The sequence below is a fragment of the Equus przewalskii genome, chromosome 19, assembly GCF_037783145.1.
Source record: "Equus przewalskii isolate Varuska chromosome 19, EquPr2, whole genome shotgun sequence".
In the NCBI taxonomy this organism is placed as follows: Eukaryota; Metazoa; Chordata; class Mammalia; order Perissodactyla; family Equidae; genus Equus; species Equus przewalskii.
Window position 1 is genome coordinate 40,315,892 of NC_091849.1, and position 14,037 is coordinate 40,329,928.

The following is a 14,037-nucleotide window of genomic DNA, read 5'->3' on the forward strand; positions in this document are numbered from 1 at the left end:
CTCTGCCCCCAGCTTATGGGACTAAAGCTGCCTTAATAGCAGAATAGACAAGGAGGGGTGGCTGGGAAGGGGAGCGCTAGCTTTGGGGAAAGGAATAGGAAGCGAGTCTTAGGGAAGGGGAGAGGAGAGGACCAAAGAGATTGTGCATCCCCATGAAGTTTATCAGAGGCCGGAGTTAAGGCGAGAAGGAAGATCGCTCCGTGTTGGCCTTGACCAAAGTGGGATAGAGGAAGGGATGTCCTGTGTCCCCCGGGAGGGACATACAGAGGGAACAGGGGTTGAGAGAGACCAAGGGCTCTGCTTCTTGTGCTGTGTCTGGGCACACTAACTGTGGTTTGGCTCCTGCCAGTGGGTGAATTAATGTAGGACGTGCCAATAATAAAGGCACTGAACTTGGAAGAGCCCAGTTTGGGGATTTTGCAGGCTTTCATGTTTCAGGGCTGCCCTGGAAGACAGGACCGCCGCAAGGAGCCCCAGGCTCTACTGCAGACGATCTCAAGCAGGTTGATAAATGACAAGAGCCCAGGTTTGTTACTTAATCCAGTTTGACACAGTTTAACACCTAAGTCTTGTCTCTGCAGTTCCAGACCGTCCCTCAGGTTGGTCTGGTCTCCATTCACCTTGGCCCTTGGGGATATTCACGAAAGGAGGCCCAGATCTGTCCCAATCAAAGACGCCCTGGCCTTCTGCTGCTTGGAAGCAAGGCCACAGACAGCCTTGTGTCTCCCCTGCAGGCCCCCACACCTTCTACACATCCTGCAGCTACAATGCAAGGAAATCGCCCAGGAAAAAACAAAGACCAACAGACCGTGATCAGTGTAAACAGTATCATTGCTTAAACTTGCTTGGTGCATCTGGACTCAATAGCTTAACAAGCGGATCCAGCACCTAGCTGTGTCTGGTCTTCAACTTCTCACCTCTTTTCCTTTGGCCCTCTGTTCACAGACGAGCCTCTCGTTCTAAGGTAGTGCATCCACCCTGCCCCCACCTCCCATCTTCATAAAATGGAGATGCCTGTTCAGGAGGTCTGGGATGGGATGGGATTTTGCACGGCCAGCCTGCTTTCAGGCAATGCTTATGCTGCTGGTCCATGGACCACACTAGGGGCGGCAATGTGTCAGAGTGGATCTGACTCCTCGCCTGGATTCTCCCTGCCTGTGAAACCATCTTTTTTTCTAACCCTAGTCTCTTGGCCCTAGGGCATGCATTCTCAATGGGGGGCGACAGTGCCCCCAAGGGGACAAAAATTTGTTCTTGGGAGGGGTGAAAAAAGTCTTACCTTTTGTATATAAAGCGTGGATATACATGCAGTACATAAACAGATATACAATATATCTGTGCTATTAAAATTTCATGGGGGGTACAATTAGGAAAAAGGTATCTACGGCTCCTTGGAGAGGTAAATAATGAAAAAAGTGTCGAGAAACACAGGCCAAAGGAAAATACCCTCTGCCCACTCTGATGCCAAATCTTCTACGATGGCCACCTGATTACAAAAGCAAATGATGTGCATGTCAACAGGTCCCCTCCTACAGCCCATCACCAATCTCACCTGATTATCTGGACCACATGCCCCTCTTCTGCAGGTTCTGTGCCTTCCCTCCTCCCAGCAGGCACAGTGCCCACCTGGCTGGCCCATCATCTTATTGGTTCACCCCAGCCCCACATGAAACTAACACGTAAAAGCCCGCCTGTAACGCCGTCATACCTGGGCATTATGACATTTGATGTTTTAGTTACTTGGTCTAAACCAGGAGGGTCACAAATATAACCCCGAGTGCTAAGGGCTGGTTCAACGTCTGAAGTGCGTCCACACATGCCAGCCGGCCCTGATGTCATTAGCATCCTGATTCATCAGGAAGGAGACCAGGGCTGCGAGGAGTAAAGGGGTGTGCAGCCCACCCAAGTCACACATGGCCAACTTGGGTCCCTGACTCTCAGTCCAGTGCTCGCCCACTGTCATCTTCCGTCCTGTCCACAAGGACAGAGCTGACTGTTTCATGGGAGCTTTTAAACAGGTGGGCATGACCGGGCCATGCAGGCAGGGATGCTCACGGAGAAGGCGGGATCCACGTGGCTCTGGGATGGAGGCTCTGAAGCCACCTCCCCAGGCAGGCCAGGAGGCCAGCACAGTGCCAGCCCATGGTGCCTACTGTTCCTCAGCTGGGGGGAGAGGAGTGCAGAGGAGTTCAGAGTGTAGGCTTTGAATTCAGATGGACATGTGAGTTGAGTGACAACTTTGCCCCTTACTAGCTACTTGGCAGGGACCCAAGTTCTCTGAACCTCAGTTTACTCATCTGTGAACTGGAGGTGATAACAGTGGCAACTTCACAGTACTGTGAGAATCCAGTGTGATAATCACATGAAGCTCTTAGCACTGTACCTGGCACTAAGAAGCAATAAAGAAATTATTCGTTTGAAGAAGCTGGTCCTGATAGCTTAAGAAATTTCTCAGAACATCCATTCTACTTGTTCAGTACCCCACTCCTGAAACTCCCCAAATTCCCAGTGACCTCTGAGCATTTAAGAGAAAACAGAATCTGCCTTCTATGGACTTCTATGGGCTTTTGCTCTTCCTGAAATCCTCACCTCCTCCAAGAAGCCCTCCTGATTGCCCTCACCCTGAACAGGCTGGATATGGCTCCTCTCCCTGTTCCCTATCTCCAGACCTGACTTCCTGCTCCCTGAAAATACCTTTTCTTAGGCTTGCCCATTATGGTGAGACCTCCCTTTCCACCCTCTTCCAGTTGGTTTATTAGTCAGATCCTACTAAATACAGTCTGGGTCTGAGCACCCTTCCCTGACTGGTGTGCCCCCCAACTCCACAGAAGGGACCCAGGCCAATCACAGGCCTGCACAGACCCCAGCAAGAGCTGTGCCCATTCACTTGGCCTGGGCCTGAACCATCCTGTGCCCCTCCTGGGGCAGTGAGAGGCAGAGTCAGTGACAAGAAGGCAGCGGCTGGGGACCTGGGGGATGTTTCATACTTGAGCCTCAGAGAAGAAAGGGTGACAGATGACACCTGGAAAACCCAGGGCCTGCCCTTCCTGAGCAAATGGGCATGGCCATAAAAATCCAAAGCACACCAGAGAGAGGGAGGGAGGCAGGGGCCACAGCCCCAGAGGGGAAATGCGCTTCTCGAAGTTTTCTGGAGGGCTTCCTGGAGTCTTTTAATGATCAGCTTATGTGTGATGTCAAACCCTCCTGGTGGCTTGGTGGGCGGGGGAGGCTGGGGCACCATCCTCCATGTCTCTGAGAGCATCTTCCCCCCTCCAACCAAACACTACTGCAGATCTGAAAAGGGAGCACCAGGACAAACATAGGGTCAGCACACATCTGCGAGGCACAGGTTAGTCCTTCCTTTCTCCAGATGAGAACACACAGGCTCCAGTGGTTAACCCACAAAGGTGTGGCAGAGGCAGAATTTGAACCCAGGCCCTCCAGTTAGGTTCCATTCCACTCTACGACAACTCTTTCCATTCAAATAAGTTGGACCCTAAAACTCCAACTGTGCCCAAAGAAAACCCGCAAAACACCGAAATTGTTGTGGTTCTGTCCCGTGTCCAGCTCCACTTGGCTATCTCTGGCTGCTTTTGCTCTGTATCTCTGCTTTCGGTCTAGCAGCTTCCCTCGTCAGAATGGGACACCAATAACTGCGCAGGATGGGACTTTCTGAAGGAGAAAAGACCCTGCTCCACCCCACAGACCAGAGAGACCTGACAACTGGACCTTGGAGGCCAGAACCCCTGGATCCTTTGTTTTACTCCAGAGCCTGCAGCCAAGACAAGATTCCCACTGTAGCCAAACCAGGGCTTGGCGGCTGCCTGCTTCTCCCAGTGGCCCCACCTACCTTGTCTGCATTTCCCCCATCCATCCTCTCTCTACTCCTCAGTCTTGCCTCCTGGAAGCTCCCGGTTCACCCTCTCTCAGGCCACACTCCCCGGCTTCTCAGATTTCCAGGCCTGCGAAAGGAGCTGGCAGCTCAGAGAAGCAGGGAGCCTGAGCCCCAGCGGCCGGCATGCCCCCGGTCCAGCCCGACAGGAGATGGAGCTGGGAGCCGACTCCCAGAGAAGCACCGCCAGAGGCTGAAACCTAAATGCCAAGTCTGTTCTTTGTGTTCCCCCAGGGGAGGGCAGGAAGATAAGTAATTACATTCCTGGGCAGGAATTAGACCAGAAACTCTAAATTGAGGGCTGGGTAGGGGGCCTGAGCAGAAACACGTGAGGAGCCCTAGGAGAGAGATGGAACTCCACACTCCCAGCCAGAGTCAGAAGGGAAGGACGACATTCCAGCGTCAGCAGAAGAGCCCGGGCAGCTGGCGAGGTCTGCGGAGGCTGACGGCTCCTAGTGCAAGCCCCACAAGCTTCTGAGTCCTCCCTTACGCCCCTGGCCCCCTTCAGCCTCCAAGGTACTGCACAAACAAGTCCCACAGCCGGCTGGGCTCCACCGCGGTGGCAGTATAAAGCTGCTTGCAGAGGGCAGTGACCAGCCCAGGGCACAACCCCAAGACCTGGGTGCTTCACTCCCCCGTCTCGGCCTCCCCACCGTGAGTTCCAAACCAGCCCTCACTCACAAACAACAGCCCACCTAGAACCTCCCGCCCTGGTCCCTGGGAACTTCACAGCTCAGAGACTGGCAGTTTCCTCCCCAGCTCTGCTCCTCCCCAGCCTTGGGTGCCAATTTCCTGAAGCCGCCCCCTCCCCCAACCCCACAAGGCCAATCAGCCGATTGCAGCCACAGCGGCCCCCTCCCTCCACACACACACACACACACACACACACACACACACACACTCTCCACTGAGGCGCGGCAGAGGGTCAGCATCTACAGCCCTGCCTGTAACTCCAGCTCAGAGAGCCAGCTCTGAGACGCTCCCTCTCCCCGCAGGTGTCTGTCTGTCCATCTGTCTGTGGACATCTCAGTATGCATTTAGTGTGGCCTGGCTCAGTTCCTCTCTGGTCTCTGCTCAGGCTCCCTCTTCTTTCTCTCTAAGGCTCCAGTTTTCAGGGGCTCTGTCTCCCTTGAACTCACTGCCAATGTCCTTTGTACTGGAGTGACGGGTAGATGGGCAGGACACCTCCCCTGTCATCATCGCCTACAGTCTGTGCAGAGCAAGGCATTGCCGGCCTCTGAGCTGTCCACCGCCGTCCCTCCTCCCAGCCCAGGCCAACCTCAGAACCCAGGCAGGGCTGGGTGGGAGACAGACCTACGAAGCAGGCATGGCTAGTGCCAGTTTCCATCTTGCTTCATCATGCCATTCTGATGCCCGAGCTGCACACACATAATCCCCATCTCCCTCCCTTCTGCCTGAGACAGGATGGGGGCCCTGAGCCTGCCCTATCGGCCTCGCCAAACTGCCACGCAGCCTTCCTTCCCTCCATCAGCGCTCAGTCAACCCCTGCGCACCGACTCTACCCCACCCCACCCAGCCCACAGAGCGCAGGGAGTCCTGGCGTCCTACCCAGCCCCCAGCAATAGCTCTGCCCAGGCCTCGCAAGTGGGGAGATGCAACAGAGTGGTCTGACGGCAAAGTTCTCCTGCTGTTTCAACGTTTTCATCTACCTGCGGCTACCGCCTCAGCCTCCTGCTCTCCGGCCTCTCAATGGACCCGCTCTCCTCGCTCCTCGCCAGAGTTTCACCCCCACTATGGGAAAGAAAAGAAAGAAAAGAAAACCTCCCGCGATAAGGATGGGAGAAAAGAGAGGAGGATGTCCACAGGAGCGCCCGGGTGAGGGGAGTCCTCAAGTGAAAAAGAAAAGGATGCAAAGTTCCCGGTTCTCTCAGGCGCGTTAGCCAGGCGCCGAGCTCCCGCAGACACCCCGGATCGCGGAGACGAGGCGGCGACCACTCACCTGGGCGAGGCTGCATCTACCCCTGGCTGGGAGGCACCGAGGCCAGCTCCGCGGGGCGCCCGGGCTCCCCGGCTCGGCCGCGCATCCTTCCCCGCCCGAGACAGGCTCGAGCTTAGCCCTCCGGCTCCGGCTCCGGCTCCGACGAACGCAGGCAGATGGTGGCCTCGGACGTCCACGCGGGGAGAGCCCTGAGCGGCTTATTCAGTTATATCCATGGCATTTAGCAAGAAGGAGGGAGGAAAAAGCACAACTTGCTCTCTTCTCTTCCAGATTTAAAAAGCAAAAAGCAAAAAAAGATAATCCCTCCCTAGGAAGATGCCGGTAGGATTTTCCAGATCGAAGAACCCCGGGCATTCCCGGGCGTCTTGGAATGTCGGGTGTCTTCAAGTTCAGATGAGACAAACGGGTTGTGTGTGTGTGTGAGTGTGTGTGTGTCTCAGCGCGAGCCAGGCACTCACACCCACACGCGCACACACAAACACACTCCCCCGCACTCCCCGCATGCACACTGCCCCCCGCGCGCGCGCACACACGCGCGCCCCCGGCCACACACACACACTCACAGCGATCACACGCGCAGATCCGGGAGGGAGCCGGGCGGGCTGCGGAGGCAGCGCGCGGCCAGCGGTGGGGAAAGCTCAGTGGCCGGAGGCGCCCGGGAGGCCGGGGCCGTGCGCACCGTCCCCGGCGAGCCCTCCGGCGCGGCAGCCCCCAGTGGCGGCCGGCGGAGCTGCAGGAGCCGGGAGCCAGCCTCCGCGCCCGCCGCCCGGCCCGCAGCCCGGCGCGCCCCGTTCCGCGCGGACCCACACCTCCGCCGAAACCGGAGGGATCGCGGTCCCCGTAGGGGTCGCGCGGAGATGGCGAGGGCAGCGGGCTGGCCAGCGGGGTCCGCCCGGAGGGGCGGGAGTGGGCTGGGGGAGGGCGGCGGGCGGGCCGCGAGCCCCGGCAGCCGGGAGAACGGGCTCGGCGACCCGGCGGCGCGGGCAGCCCCTGCGCAAAGCGAGCCGGGCGGCCCGGGCTGCGCCGCAGCAGCCGGCGCCGGTGCTGCCGCCTCACGTGCGGAGCGCGCCGTGCAGCCCTCAGCCCGCCGCCTGCCAGAGGAAAACCCCTCCGCGCCGCCCCGGGCGAGGGTGGGGGCTGGGAGGATCGCGCCCACCCAGCCTTGGACCCAGCTCTGATTCCCTAGCGAGGGACCTATGAAAAATGAGCGCCCGGTACATGCTCACACACAAACACACACCCCTCAGACTTTCGTATCACAGGAATCCATGGAGTGTGCAGTGGCGCCAATTGTTTGCACAGCTCCTTTACTACTCTTCCTTTGGTTGATCCTCCCGCAGCCCTCATTTGACATGTAAGGAAACTGAGGCCCAGAAAAGTAAAGCGACTTGCGCAAGGCACGTAGCAGGTAGCTGAGTCCCTACTCCGAGCAGACTGAGGGCTTAGCAAGGATAACCCCTCTTTCTTTGGTTATCCTCTCTGGCCACTGGGATCAGCGACCAGTTCCTGGGAAGTTTGCACTGGGCTCTGCCTTACTGGCCTTCCCAAGAGGTGTGTGTACCTTTTCCACTGAAGGAACTGAAATTTTGAGATTCCTGCTGGTACTCCAGCTGGTAAATCCAGGGGCAGAGAGAATGTCTCAATCCATCTCTTCTCTCCTAGTGGCTAACGCCTCCCGTGCACCTGTTCCAGATACCCACAGGGAGGCACATGTGGCATGTGGATGTGTCTCTGCAGCCCAGGATTGGCTCAGCCGGATAGATCTGTAAGGCAAGACCCTGCCTCCTCTCTGTCTATGCATAGAGGTAGATGCATATCTGCAGAAGCCCCAGCACCTGGGCCCCACGCGCAGGGCCCCCTTCCCATGTGCACCCAGGGAAACTGCCAGATCAGCATACTGCAGACCCTGAAAGACAGGCCCCTCCCTGGAGGGATTCTGGAAAGCCTGGGGGGAGAAGGGCATGGCCGGGATGAGACTCAAGGTATATGAGAGGGGGCTGGCACAGGAAAACAGGCAGAAACAGCGAGTGGGGATAGAGGGAGGAGAAAGGAGAAGGGGAGGAAGGAAGAAGGAGGGGGTGAGTAGAAGGAAGTGAGGGGTAGAAGAGGAGACTGTGAAGGGACAAGCAGGGGGAGGGGAAGAAGGAGGGGAGATCAGCGTGGAGCGTGTTTTCTTCCTTGCCTACCTGTGGCTTTGCACACAGCAGGTGGGGGCTCCCAGGAAGGGGGGGTGGGGTAGGAGTGGAAGGAGGAACTCTAGCCTAGGCTCAAGCCTCTGAATTCCCTCAAGGGTCGGGGGCTGCAGGATAGGTTATCTCCTTATCCCACAGTCACCCTTAAGAGGACCAGAATCTAGTGGCAGGGATAGGACCAGGCTGGCACCAGAGCAGAGAGGGAGCTGCTCTCAGAAACCAATAAAGCATCAGGAGGGCGTGGAGAAGGGGCCAGGTACCCAGAGCTGCTGGAGGGAGGGCCCAATGCCTGCTCCCGAGCGAACCCAAATCCCATCAGGAAGTTTTCCCAGCTCCGAGAAGGGAGTGGATATCCCGTGCAGAGCCAGGACCTGGATCATTTCTTGTACTTTGGGTAATTCCGAGGACAACTGGTTTGTTTTTTGAGTTATATTTGCCTCACCTGAGCACTGAGCACTGAGCACTGGGCTAGGAGTCAGGTGGCCACGGCTTTGTACTAATGAGCAATGTGACAAGTCCCTTTCCCCTCAAAGGGGTTGGATGGTGTACTTTCTAAGGGCCTGTCCAGCTCTAGGGACCCCTGAGAACCTCGACAGATGGAGCAGAGTGGGGACTCTGACACATCTTGGGAGGCAAAGAGAAAACCACTCTACAGTCACTCTTCTTGGTGGAGAATCCCCAGAAGACAGTCCACGCTTCCGGAATGGAAAGGTGAGTGAAGGATTTCTCGGCTGCTTGAGAAAGCCCAGAGGGGCTGGGCAGGGGCACAGTTGTGCTCACCACCTGGCTGCTTTTACTGGCTGCTGACCACAGAGGTGAGCCAGGGCTTCCCAGAGGGGTGAGCCCATCATTCTGTATGAGAGAGGGAGAGAGAGAGGGAGGGGAGAAAGAAGCACGAGGGAGGAGAGAAAGCTCCTACAGGAGTCGTTCTAATGACGGACATTTGGATTCTTGTACAGCTCACGTTTTCACATTTCTGAACAGCCCTGTGATGAACAGCTTTGTCCCTAAGTCTTTGCCCACATTCTTGTTTCTTTGCTTGGGTGAGATTCCCCGAGGGAGAGTTGTTGGGCCAAAGGGTATGAACATTTTTAAGGCTCTTTGGACACACTTCTTTGTTTCTGTTTTAGAGTCAAGGCACTGAAGTGCAGGGCAGACAAATGATTTCCCAGAGAGCTCCCAGCAGGTGCTTAAAGCTGTCTGCACACACCCGGTCATGTCTCTATGTGGCAGACATTGACTGTGCCTTGAGCTTCATGCTGCCCATCAGGGCCGCGCTCCATCCTTGAATGAGACTCCAATACCCCGGTGTGAAGCAAGTTCAAGCTCCCCTGTCCCCAGTCAGGACCCATCTTCCCCTGCTCTCCTGGGCACTGTGACCAGCTTCACTCTGTTCTCTGCATCCCTTGGCTTTCTGGCTGGACTGTAGGCCCCAATCCCCTCAGCACACTTCTGGGCACATGGCCTTCTCCCAATACCCACTTGCTCAGTGGGATCATGGTGCCTGATAAGAAGAGTTCTCCGGAGGGGCTGGAGGTGGGGAGATCTTCAGCCTGAGGAAGAGAAGGCTGAGTTGGCCTGGGCCTTCAAAACCGATAGAAGGACCCCGTGCAAAGGCCCATGGGAAGCCTGTCTTCTCTGTATCCACTGAGGACAGAGGAGAGAAGGAACTGGTGTAAAAAGCAGTGAGAGAGTCAGGTTGGATGCGAGGACAGAGCCAGGTGCCGGGGGCGATGGAATCACAGGATGGGGACTGTTGATCCTGGTCCGTAACAGAGGTGCAATCTGTAATCCTGGGAATGCACTAGATGATTCTCAGAGTCTCCCTTGGCACACTGTGGCCTGAAGAGGGACTTTGCGGGCCAGGAGAATAAGAGAAAGCCTTGGGCACAGTCTCATATGGCCTTGGGATCTCCCTCCACTGGGTCTATCACACCGGCTGGATGCCACTCCTAAATTCCTAGCGCCCCATCCCCTGTGCCTCCCCCAGGACCAGCAGCCGGCTGACCCCAGTTATCCTGCAGGCCTTGTAGAACTTGGACAAATGCATCCTTGGGAGCTGAGGCCCAGCCCCGAGTGCACTTTTTGGAGACGCAGGTCCAGTGTCTTTTCTTTCTGCAGTGCCCTCTACCCCTCCTCCCTTTCCAAATGCTGGAGTAGGAAACAGCCAAAATAAATTCCTATTAGCATGCATATGTATTCCCAAATTCCTTAACGGAATGACTAACACCACCTACAGCCATTAGCTCCAGTTTGTTTTCTAAATCCAGTTTACTTTCCACCATGAGGCCCTCTGTTTACTTCTCCCCCTCCCCCAAGCCCATGGGCTGCCTTCACAGCCCTCTCGCCCCAACACCAGGTCTGGGGCCGGGTTCCTGATGCATCAAAGGGTCAGATGATCCTGGGAGATCACATTCAGTCAATGGAGGTGTCTTTCTGAGTATCTTCTACGCACCACCTAGCACTCTGCTAAATACTGTAGGGGAGAAGAGAGGGAAGGGGGAGGAGAGGCTCTTCCTGCAGAGAAAGGACACAAACTGCCGCTAGCACAGCACCTTGCCATCTATAAAGAGCATTCCCAAATGCGCCCTGACTCCTTCATCACCGCAATCGCATGGAATAGATCACTGCCCCCATTTTACAGACAAAGACCCGAAGTCCTATACAGGTAACATGATGGCTCTGAGAGTTTGGAGCTCCTGATGGATGGCACTGGATTTCACACCAAATCTTCTGACTCCACGTCCCAGGCTCTTTCATGTGCACAAGGCAGCCTCTCTAATACCAGCCTGGATGCCACTAAGTGGCAAATTACCTGGTGCAGCCTGCAGTGCAATAGACATCTGGCAAAGAGAAGGCCGAGGCAACCAGGGCCAGCTGGGTGGGAGTCTTGCAGCCCAAGAGAACCACCCTGGCAAGTGCTCAGAGTTAGGAGACCCTGGAGTTGGGGTGCGGGGCGTGGTAGAAAGAGCACCAGAGGGGAACATAGAGGATCTGGACTCTGGTTCTCTAGTGTGACCTGGAACAACTATTACTCTTTCTGGGCCTCAACTTCTCCATCTCTAAAATGGGAGAGTCAGGGCCAAATGGTCTCTAGGATCCAATGAAGAGCAACAAAGAAAATGGCCATCCAGAGGGGGACTTGAGACACACATGCCATTGACTTCTCTGGCTTTCTGTGTCCTGCCAGGGAATCCTCCAATATTGAGGGTGTTATTGAAGCAGGAAACACTGTGGGCTGTGGCAGGTGCCCGGGGGGCTCTGGGAAGGATCACAGCTCTTAGTGCCACCCAGGCACTCGCCACAGCCCTCCCAGTGCTTTGCCAGACCGCCTGCCCCTCCCAATCTCCTCTCTTGCCATCAGACACAAAAGTAAGAGCGCTAGGCAACACTGATGGCACACTGTGTGCCAGCCACTCTTTTCTGCCCTGGACAATGGTTATTTTATTTAATTCTCACAAAACCCCCATCGGGCAGGTACTCTCATCACCCTCATTTTACAGTTACGGAAACCAAGGCTCAGAGAGCCCGAGCAGCTTGCAAGGTCAGAGAGATGGCAGAGAGCAGAGCCACAGTTCTCTCCCTCTAACTCCAGAGCCATGCTGGACGAGACCGGTTATGAAGGAAACTTGCCTAAAGAGAATCAACATCAGGAAAATCACCGTCCCAATGTCTGAAAGGGACACCACAGATCCCCTCCTTTCACACCAGATCTTATTCCCTTCCTTCACCTCTCCCTGCCTTCTTTTATGTATTGTTTGGAACATATAGTCATAAGTGTGTGGTTTGTTTTATAATCCAGTCAACTGTGGAAGCACAGCTATCGTCATTTATGTCCCTGCCTTAGCATCCTTCCCCCAAGAGATTTATCACCGCAGGAATTGACTGACTACAAAATTCTTTCCATTCCTTAATCAAGCCCTTGGCTTTTCTTTCAAAGGGACTTGGAGAACAGAGCCGAAACCAAGCCATTCCTGGTCCTGAGCAGGACCATAATTCAACTTCATCTAATAAAACTGCCTGTGTAGGTTCCATGTGCAAAGTACAGAGAAGGATGAGGGGAAGGATCAGCTGTGGCCCCATCCTATAATCTGGTAGAGCTGACCAGCTATGTATTCAAATGACTGTAATATAAGAGAATAAGGTAAAAAAATAAAAAGTTTGGGAAAATTCTGTATTTCCCCAATAGAGAGATCACTTCCAGGAAATCAGACAAGATTTCAAGGAGGCGTTGACATTTGAATGACACTTGAAGGATGGGTAGCATCTGGTACAGCAAGAGATGAGAGAAATGGTCAGTCCAAGCGGGGGTAACAGTACAGGTGCAGGCGAGGAGGCAGGACAGTAAAGTGAGTGTGGGGCATGTGACCAAAGCAAGGGCAGAAGGTGGCGCGGTGGTTAGAAACGTGGCTCTGGATACAGACTCTCGGTCTCAATTCAACTCCCTCACCTGTAAGAGAAGTTCCTTTGGGCGAGTTGTTGAGCCCCTCTGTGCTTCCATTTCTTCATCAATAAAGTGGAATTAATAATAGTGACAATGTCGTGGACTGGACGAGAGGGTTAAACGACATAAGTGGCTTTAGAATATTAGACAGAATGGCACACAATTTTCAAGAAATGTTGGTTGCAGTTATAGTGTTGTTATTATTCTAGAGCATGGCAGGAAATAAGAGAGAATACCAGGCACTACCTTGAACTTGAAGGTGATGGGTCTGGGTCCCTTTATGCAGATAACTGGGCAACACTGAAGTGTTGTGAGCAGACCTATGCAGCGGTTTGGTGGTTAAACTGCTGGGAGCAGAACCTGAGTAAAAGAGAAGCGTCTACAAATTTACTGAAATAGTCCAGGTAAAGGGGAAAGGGGTCAAATTGAAGGCTATAGTAGTGACAACAGAAAAGGCTGGATGTGAGAGAAGCAGAATGGACCAGACCCCAGAGGCGACTAGATGTGGGGTTAGAGGAGGAGGAAGAGTGTGGTCATAGTCAACTTGATGTTATGAAGGCTACCCGACTGGAAGAATGGGTGGTGTCCTTGAGAGACTCTAGGAAGATGGAAGAAGTGGGAAGGGAGGTGGGGAATAATGAGTTCCACGTTAAATGTCTGGATGCCTGGGGACACTCTGGTCCAGGACATAATTCAATAAATGGGTCTGGAAGAAATAGTCAGGGATAGAATGGAAGTGGAAGATCATGAGAGTGGAGGAAATCCCCAGGGGAGAAAGTGGAAAAAAAAGAGAGAGAGAAAGGTGAGAGTAAGGAATCTACACTTATTCAGCTTTATTCCACACGTAGTCCTGCTCTAGCCATTTTGCACGTATCTCCCTGCAAAGCAGAAATCAGTTAGCCCCATTTTATGGATAAGGAGACTGAGGCTCAACAAGATTAAGGAGTCTGTGCAAGATCACCCTGTTAGTTAGAGAAGCTGGCAAGGAAAGGGGACAGAGAAGCAGCCCTTGGAGGGGCAGAAGAACAGGCTCCTAGCATGTGACTCAAGGAAGGGGAGGGACCTTGGAGCTTTGCTCTGTCAAGGCTCACATGGAAAATGATATTTGTATGGCATACGGAGGGTAAATAAAGAGGCTGCTCTCCACCAGGGGCGATTTGCCCTGCAGACTCCCGACTCTCCGCGGCTGCTCCCAGTACTGAAGCAATCACTATCTCAGCACAGCAGTACGCAGGGGTGATAGTGAAAATATCGAACAACTGGTACATCCAGGCACCAACCAATAGGAGCAGAAGTCCCCTGGCACACAAAACATCATTCTGTCTCACTGTTACATAATACGGAGGTCCATCTTGGGGTCTGAAACCAGGGGCTGGGGCAGTCAGGTGGTGGAAGGGGACACATGGGGGGCTCTGGCAGTAGTTCAGAAATATTTCTATGTTTTAATCACCCATAAGGCTGGATGGTGCATCCTGGGACTGCCTGTGACCATCCTCCAGCACACCTGTGTGCCATGACACACCAGCTGGGACCGCTGGCTAGAATTTGG

At 54.5% G+C, this 14,037-nt stretch overlaps 1 protein-coding gene across 4 annotated transcripts in view; it reads right to left on the bottom strand.

Moving 5' to 3' along the window:
* The window catches only part of LRFN2 (leucine rich repeat and fibronectin type III domain containing 2), a 187,810-nt gene extending 181,255 nt beyond the window's left edge, over positions 1-6,555 (bottom strand). The window contains exon 1 of one of the 4 annotated variants that reach the window (XM_070584542.1): positions 5,853-6,555. The gene's annotated coding sequence lies outside the window, so the exon portion shown is untranslated. The remainder of the gene's footprint in view (positions 1-5,852) is intronic. The other 3 variants (XM_070584541.1, XM_070584544.1, XM_070584543.1) reach the window with 3 other exon arrangements.
* Positions 6,556-14,037: the final 7,482 nt, after the last annotated feature.